Source organism: Mandrillus leucophaeus, unplaced genomic scaffold (genome assembly GCF_000951045.1).
Source record: "Mandrillus leucophaeus isolate KB7577 unplaced genomic scaffold, Mleu.le_1.0 Scaffold177, whole genome shotgun sequence".
Lineage (NCBI taxonomy): Eukaryota > Metazoa > Chordata > Mammalia > Primates > Cercopithecidae > Mandrillus > Mandrillus leucophaeus.
The window spans coordinates 83,381-91,675 of record NW_012101776.1 but is presented as its reverse complement, the minus strand read 5'-3'; the positions used below and the strand labels follow the sequence as shown (position 1 = coordinate 91,675).

At 46.4% G+C, this 8,295-nt stretch overlaps 1 long non-coding RNA gene across 1 annotated transcript in view; it reads left to right on the top strand.

The window, feature by feature from the left end:
• The first annotated feature begins 641 nt into the window (after nt 1-641).
• The window catches only part of LOC105537627, an 81,544-nt gene continuing 73,890 nt past the window's right edge, over nt 642-8,295 (top strand). Inside the window, exon 1 of the long non-coding RNA XR_001005744.1 lies at nt 642-747. This is a non-coding gene — a long non-coding RNA (uncharacterized LOC105537627). The remainder of the gene's footprint in view (nt 748-8,295) is intronic.

Genomic DNA, 8,295 nt, shown 5'->3' with positions numbered 1-8,295 from the left:
TCTAGCCATCCTGATGATCAGTTGAGAATCTCTGGTGGGGCTACATTTTTTTGTTTCCTGAATAATGCATGAAGGCCACAGAACACATGTTACCAGATGACAGTGTTGGGCTCAGATAAAACTTACAGCAAAGTTAATCTGATGCAGCCTCCATGGCTCACAGGATCCCCACTGTGTATGAAATGGGCTGGGCACCCAAGGACCGGCCATTCTCAGAATGAAGTTATTGGGTATGTTTCTTATTCATCTCTACCTAGTTTTCTTGGAAGAAGGTGAATGAAAATGCTGTAGTAGGGGAGGGAAACATGATTAATGGGTAGGGGCTTATGAGTCAGAAAGATCCAACCATCACTTCTGGCCTGGCTGCCTGTGTGACTTCAGAAATGGGGGATATCAAAACCCATCTCATAGGATTAAATGGTTTAATGTATATAAAATGCCTAACACAGTGCTTGGCACATAAACATTGCTCATTAAACGTCTTCTCTTCTTGTGCTCCTCATTCAGCGTATAGTAAATATGCAGTCTTTATCTTTTAAATGAATGAAACATCTCATTACCAAATCTATTCAAGGTAAACATTAGTATTAATATGTATCCTTTTTTTATGTGTTCCTAGAATCCTGTTACACCTGGGATTTAGGCACTTTCAGTCTGAAAAAACATATCCCTTCGGCACTCCGGATGGACTTGAGAATTGTCCTTACCTGAACTAAAGCTGGAGTATTTTGAGATTGGAGAATTAAGGTAAGGGACTTCATCCTCCTGATCCTTGTGAAACCAAACATAGCTTTTGGAGTTGATGATCTCCTGCAGCACAACCTGGGTTGTGGTTCTTGACCTCTCGGCGTGTCTTCCTGTGCCACTCCAATGTGCTTGGGAAGCTGGCTCCCCGTAACCTCACCTTGACCTGGTTCTCAGAGTCTAGTCCACTTATTCATTGTGCCTAGGAAGCTCTCCCTCTGTCCCTAGTGGAGGGAGGAGCCCACCATCTCCTAGTGAATGCCCCACTTGTAGCAGAAGCTGCAGGATGCTCCAGCTGTCTTGCAAAAACATGTGGAGACAGCCTTGGGGAAAAGAGGAAAAGGTGGGGTGAGGGTTGTATAGTCAGATTGAAACACCTTCAGGACATCCAGAACATGAGCTCTTCCTCCTTTCCAAGCCAATCTGTGCTTCCTCCTTTCACCTCCTTGAATTCCATGCTCCTTCCACACTAAGGCGGAGGGTGCAGGGGGTAAAGGGTTAGAGCTTAAGACTGAACGCTTCAGTAGACTTGGGTTTTCTTGGTTTTGCTACTTGCCTCCCTTTGGACAAGTCACTCAGCCTCTCAAAGCCTTGATCTCCTCATTAGTAAAATAGGGATGGTATTAGTGCCTACCTCATGAAGATATTGTATGTGTTGAATGAGATATTGGAGAAAAACAGCTTATAGCATGCTGCCTTGCACTGAGGAAGAAATGCTCCAAAATGCAAGAGAGTTTTTGCAAATTATTCATCAATTATACCATTTAGAATTCCTTCCATGTACCAGGTTATTTTGAAGTCTTTCATTTGCTGTCCCCCCAGTCTTTCACCTATCACCAAGTCAGCCTGGGAAACAGCTGAGAATCACCTTCCCAGCTGTGCGCAGCCCCTCACCCAAAGCAGAGTCGATTACTTCCTCCACTGGACAGCAGTGGGCAAGTGAAGACATGGCTCCATTATACCATGCCTACTGCACTGGATTGAAATGTCCCTTGCCCCTTCCCCTGCCCATTCCTCCTATTGCTGGTGAAATTGCTTAGAGCAAGGACTGTCTTACACATCCCAAGATCTGGCATAATGCCTGACCCAGGGTGAAAGAACAAATGAATAAGTAATTGAAAGGAGAGGGAAAAAGGGACAGAGAAATAACCAAAAGAAGAAAGTTTTTTAAAGGTTCAGAGGAAAGAATGAGGTCAGTTGCAATTTTTTTTTAAGTAAGATGTTGGAAAGAATAAACGACATGATGAAAAGGAAACTGACGTGATTCCTATCACGAATTTGAAAGTTATGCAAGGGTGGAAAGGTGGGTGAGAAGGTGTGGACTGGTGAGAAGACAGAGAAGTCAGAACTGAGGACATAGCAGAGAACTGTACTCCTGTTGTGCTACATATATCATCTTTTGTATTGTGCCTTAAATTTTCAAAAGCGCATTTGCATTTCAAATCTGCTGTGATAGTCAGTATTCCTGTGGCAGGCAGAGGTGAAGAGCATGAGGCCTTGCCCTTCAGTCAGGGTGGGGAGACTGGCACACATACGATACTCCATACTCCCTAGGTGTATGTAAGGATGGTGGAGGGGACTTTCTCCATGCAGGGAGACTTCCTGGAGCAGGTGCTGCCTCTTGTGGCTCTTGAAAGATGCTTGTCAATAAAGCACACTGGGAGCCAAGGTGCTGTTTAGCAATTAAAAATGCTTTCCGTTGTTTAGAGCTCAGCACCTTTGTGCATTCATATTATGCATTCATTTTCATTTCATTGTTGAATTTCTCACTTCTGCTACTACAATGTCTACAGCTGACAAACCTTCTTTGGGAGCCCTACGCAGCCTTTTTTTTTTTTTTTTTTTTTGAGATGGAATCTTGCTCTGTCGCCCAGGCTGGAGTGCAGTGGCGCAATCTCAGCTCACTGCAAGCTCCACCTTCCGGGTTCAAGCCATTCTCTTGCCTTAGCCTCCCGAGTAACTGGGACTTCAGGTGCCCGCCACCACGCCCGGCTAATTTTTTTGTATTTTTATTAGAGACGGGGTTTCACCGTGTTAGGCAGGATGGTCTCGATCTTCTGACCTCGTGATCCACCCACCTCGGCCTTGTAGCTCTTTTTGACCCTCAGGGACAGTCATTGAATTATGTCTTGGGAGCCAATGCTCCTGATGCAGGCTTAGGGAGCAGGAGAGCGTACAGGGGCAGCAGCCTTTCCAGCTGATCCCCATGCCCTGTTGCACCTGGAGGGCTGGAATAAGCTATTCACATATTGGGGAAGAAGGCTGATGGGACCTCAGTCATGTGGCAGAGAATCTGAAAGCCAAAAACTTGGCAGGTCTGTCTCAGGGTGGGGTGACGGAGAGACATTTCCCTAGAATTCAGCTGCTGGGAGCAGAAAGACAGAACAGGGGCAAGTGCTGGGTTTCTGAGGCCCGCAGTCCTGAGCACAGCCTCAGGCAGTCTGTTCTATGACAGAACCTGAAGAAAGGCCCAGGCATTTGCGTCTGTGCCCGCAGTTCTACTTGACCTAAAGGCACTTCTCGCACTGGGAGCCTGCCTGTCTGTACCTGCCTAGAAATCAGCCTGGCTGGGACGCACACCGATTGGAGGGCATCCTCACCTTTCCCACCCATGAGTCAGGACTGTTGCCTGCCATGCAGCAAAGGCACCAGGAACAGAGCCAGACACTTAGGGTCTACCGCAGGCTCCACCTACCACTGCCTATGTGACTCTAGGCGAGTCTTTTACAGCTTGTCAAACTTCTCTCTTTCTTAAAAAAAAAAAAAAAAAAATTCTTGCCAGGCACAGTGGCTCACGCCTATAATTCCAGCGTGTTGGGAGGCTGAGGTGGGCGGATCACTTGAGGCCAGGAGTTCGAGACCAGCCTGGCCAGCATAGTGAAACCCTGTTGCTATTAAAAATACAAAAATTAGCTGAGCATGGTGGCACACACCTGTAATCCCAGCTACTTGGGAGACTTAGGCACAAGAGTCACTTGAAACCAGGAGGCAGAGGTTGCAGTTAGCCAAGATCGTGCCACTATGCTCCAGCCTGGGCGACAGAGCAAGACTGTCTCAAAACACACATAAAAATTAAAGAAAAATTTTTTTTTTAAAGTCAGGGACTTAGCTATGTGGCCCAGGCTAGCCTCCAATTCCTGGGCTTAAGCGATCCTCCCACCTCAGCCTCCTGAGTAGCTAGTACTACAGGCACACACCACACACCCAGCCAGACTTCAATTTTCCCAGCCACATCATGGACCAGAAGCCACTTGGTCTGCTTGTGAGGATGACGGAACCTTGCCCGAGGAAATGGGCAATGAATGGGAGCCTGTTTGTTTCTCCTTCCAGCTCCTGACCTGTCTAGCTCCTGACCCTCTCAGTGTCATTCTTGCTCACCCCTGGCCCCACTCCCTGCATATGCAGACAGCATGGGCTTCTTCCCTTTAGACCCTCACTTGCTCTTTTGGACTCCTCTCCTGGCCTTGCCTCCCCCTGGTGTCATCTGCTGGCTCCCTGCCTGATACTGCCACACTGGCCATGCTGGCCCCCTGGCCTTTGTTGACACCGTATCAGCAGGCTCCCGCTTCCCTGTCAAGGGATACAAGCCGGCATCAGTCTTTCGCCACAAGGTGTGTGTGTAAAGATTGCTTCCTGTACTTGATGTCCACAGGATTTTAAAGAACTCTCGGCCCACTCGGAACTCTACACTTGAAACAGAAATATCTTCTCAAAACACCTTTGGTATTGGCCCATTTCTCTATTACTGTTTCTTGTGGTTTCATATTGAGGTTTTTGGTGCATTGCAATTGCCCTGGAGTTTATTTTTAGTAGTAAAGACAGAGTTCAATTAATGTCAAAACATGAGGGTAATTGCAGAGGAAGGATTAGTAAGTCTAGGGGAAAATGTGCCTAATTTTTTTTCTTCTGATAACATCTTTCAGTGATCATACACCGTCACACCCACAGATACGGAGCTTCCTCTGTGATGCCTGTAATGAGCTAGGCCCAAGCGGGGAGCAGTGGCTGTGGCTGTGCCAAGCCCTGAAAATGAAAGCATTTCTGAGTGTCTTTCAGTCCAGCTCACATAGCAGCCAGCCACACAGGTGACCACCCTCTGCAGCTGTCACTATGGGTGTTGATTATCATTATGGTTTTCAGGAAAGGCTGGGCTTTGGCATAGTCAAGTCTGATCCTCTCCCTGAGGGCATTTCTTCTGTCTCCAGAAGCAGCATTTCACTTTCCTGAACATCAGCTCTCCTCCCCTGGATTGCAGGGTCTGGGTCTTGTTCTCTGTCTGCTTCCAGCTTTTGGCATTTTGACAGCACATAGGACATGCTTGGCGAACGTTTTCTTGGGTTGAGTGAATTCAGGACACTGACTTGGGGCTGGAAAGGCAAAGTGAGGAAGAAAGTATTCCCCCTTCAGAAGCTCCCCAGTCTGTCTTGAGAAACAAAGGCAGCCCTGCCATCTGCCCAGGACTTTACAGTTTATAAAGTGATTGCTCATCCTTTCTCCTTTCTTGTAATGCACAAATATCAAACGAGAACCTGCAGTGTGCGACTGTGCAGGGTGCCTGTACCTGGAATAAAGGAGAAAAGCCGCTGTGCTTTCTCTGAAGGAAATCGCAGAGAGTGAAGCCAGCTTCATGATCCCAGAATTTCACAGATGAAGGGACTGGAGGCTTGGAGCAATTGCATTGCTTGAGATCCCCCCTGCTCATGGATGGTGACTCTCAAATCGGTGCATGAGTCTTCTGAATCCCTTAAACCTTCCCTGTGCCCGCCTGTTCTCCTGGCACATTCTTTGTACTCTCTCGTGCTGCTCCTCCCCCACTCTCCATACGTCTCTACTTCACCACCATTGTTCTCTGCCCACTCCTAGCCCCTTCTTTCAGCTCTGTTTCTTCTGAAGATGAAACAGAAAGGCACTTTCTCTCTACAGTGCCTTTTGTGGGAAGGGATCTGCTGATAGGGGGATGTGTTTGGGAACATGTCTCTCCAACCTTCCCTGGGAGCAGAGCCTCGGGTCTCACCGAACCCACCTCCCCAGCACTTTGTGTGGTGACTGGAAGGCGGTAGCCATTCCCTCCTGTCCTCTCTGCCCTTGTCCACTTTCCTGCTATGAGTCAGGTGCTGAGATAGACTGTGAGGAGTAAACAGAGTGGATTAAAAAAGAGCTTTATCCTTCTTTAAAGTCTTTAAAATACACAGGTGTATTAGTCAGAGTTTTCCAGAGAAACAGGACCAATGGAAGATGCAGATCGATGCATATCCATGTCTATATCGATATCTACTTTGATATTTAAATCTGTATCTAGGAGATTTATTTATTATAAGATATTGGCTCATGCAATTATGGAGCCTGAGGGGTTCTGTGATTTGCCACCTGCAAGCCGGAGACCTAGGAAAGCAGCTGTTGTATCAGAAAGGGCAGAGGGCTGGAGAGCCTGTGGTGTAGATTCCAGTCTGGGTTTGAAGGCCTGAGAACCAGGAATGCCAAGGGCAGAAGATCGGTGTCCCAGCACAAGCAATCAGGCAGAGATGAAATTCAACCTTCTTGTGCCTTTCTGTTCTATTCAGGTCCTCAGTGGGCTGAGTGAGGCCCACCCCGCATTGGAGAGGACCATCTGCTTTACACAGTCTCCTGGTTGAAATGATAACCTCATCTGGACATACTCAGAAATGCTGTTTAACCAGCTCTCTGGAAATCCTGTGGACCAGTGAAGCTGACACACAAAATTAACTATCACACTGCAGAGACACAGTCTATTTACCTGTATTTACTGGGTAACGTGCATCTCAGCTCACCAGGCTGGTTTCACTGCCTTGGCCCAAAGCTGCCCTTTGAGTGTTGATCCCTAGCTGACCCCTTTGATCCTTCACAGCCCCATCTTTAAAACAAGGACCCTGAATCAAGTGACTGTAAGAGCCTCTCTTGTCCTGTTCTGATTGTATCCTGGCTTTGAGTGTTTGCCTAAGCTGAGCCCAATTGACCGTTGTCATTCTTTGTCTCTTTCTTGCTCAGACATCAGTTAGGTATTTATTGAACACCCTGTGTTCACAGGCATCCGGCTCCTGAGACTGGAGACAGCTCTTGACTCCTGGTTTTGCTCTTTGCAACCTATTGGACCACTTTCCTTTTAAGATACACCCCTCACATTATAGGAATGTATCTAATTGTTTGTTCATTTTCTTAATTGTGCATCATATCAGTCCATCAGTCAGTTTTCCTCCTGAAATATGCTAAGTATTGAGAATTATAATAGATACTATTAAGCGCCACTAATAAAGTGCTATCCTTATAGTAGTAGTAGTGTTTGAGGCGATGGTCGTGTTAGTACTAGTAGTCATCAAGATGGCTATGAAGAGACTACTTCTAATCTACCAGTAATCATGGTAAAAATAGTGATAGCTCAAATGCATTATTCATGGTGTTTCAAGCACTTTACATTATATTATCTCATTTACTGTTCACAACCTGTGAGGAAATGGAGATGATTATGTAATATGCTCAAGTTTGCAAATGAAGGAATCTTCCTGCGGAATGTTCTGGGCTTTTGCATCATTTCAAAATTTCTTTTTTTTTTTTTTTTAACTTAAGGTTAATGTTTAGAAGCTTTTACTAATGCGAGGACCATTTGCTAAATCTGTACAAGTGCTACACATTTGGGTATCTCCATCCCAACATACCTCTTATTGCCATTGCCTGAAAGCAGACACCTTCTCCTCCCTCCCTCAAGGACCTCTGAGCTTGCACTCCAATTCCTCCCCCACACTCACCTTTCTCCTTTCTGTTCCTCTTGGGATCCAGGTTTATTTGAGGAGTTAGGAAAAGCTCCTCAAATATTTCCTTCAACTTTTGCTCCCCACGGGGACTATCTTACCCTGTTCCCATTAAACTCTGAACAATGTTATCAGCCTGAAAAATGGATTGGCATAAGTGTGTAATGTCGAAGCTGGGAGGGACTGTGGCGGCCATCCAGCCCCCTGCTTTCAATGACACTTGAGGAAAATCGAATCCAAAGACCGGAAGCGGCCGGGCTCGGTGGCTCACTCCTATAATCCCAGCACTTTGGGAGGTTTTATTCCTAAATTTGTAACAGTAAATAACAGAACCTCCACCCAGCGTCCAGGCCTCTCGTTCTCTCCCTCATTCCCAGGTATAGGCCGGGTTTCAGAAACCCTGCACCACATAGACCCTGGGCCTGAGTTGCTGTGATTAATAATGACTCTGCTGGTAACTTGTGTCCTTTTGCTTGTAACTGTTTCCTTTTTAGTTTGGTCACCCTCCCAGAGCTGGATGCAACAGAGGCATACTCACTGTGGGATGCAGGGCATCCTGCATCCTGCGGAATTTTTTTTCCTCCAAAAATGAAACCTCGAAGTTAAGACACTGGCCTGTCCATGGACTGCACAACAACACTGAGCCTCAAGGACTCATATTGGCATTTTTCTTTTTTCACAGAGCATGAGCACCTTGGCTTCAAGCTCACGAGAAATCAGATCAGGACTTAACGCTGGGTTAAACAAAAGTTTCATAAAGACAGAATCAAGGAAAAAAAAAAAAAAA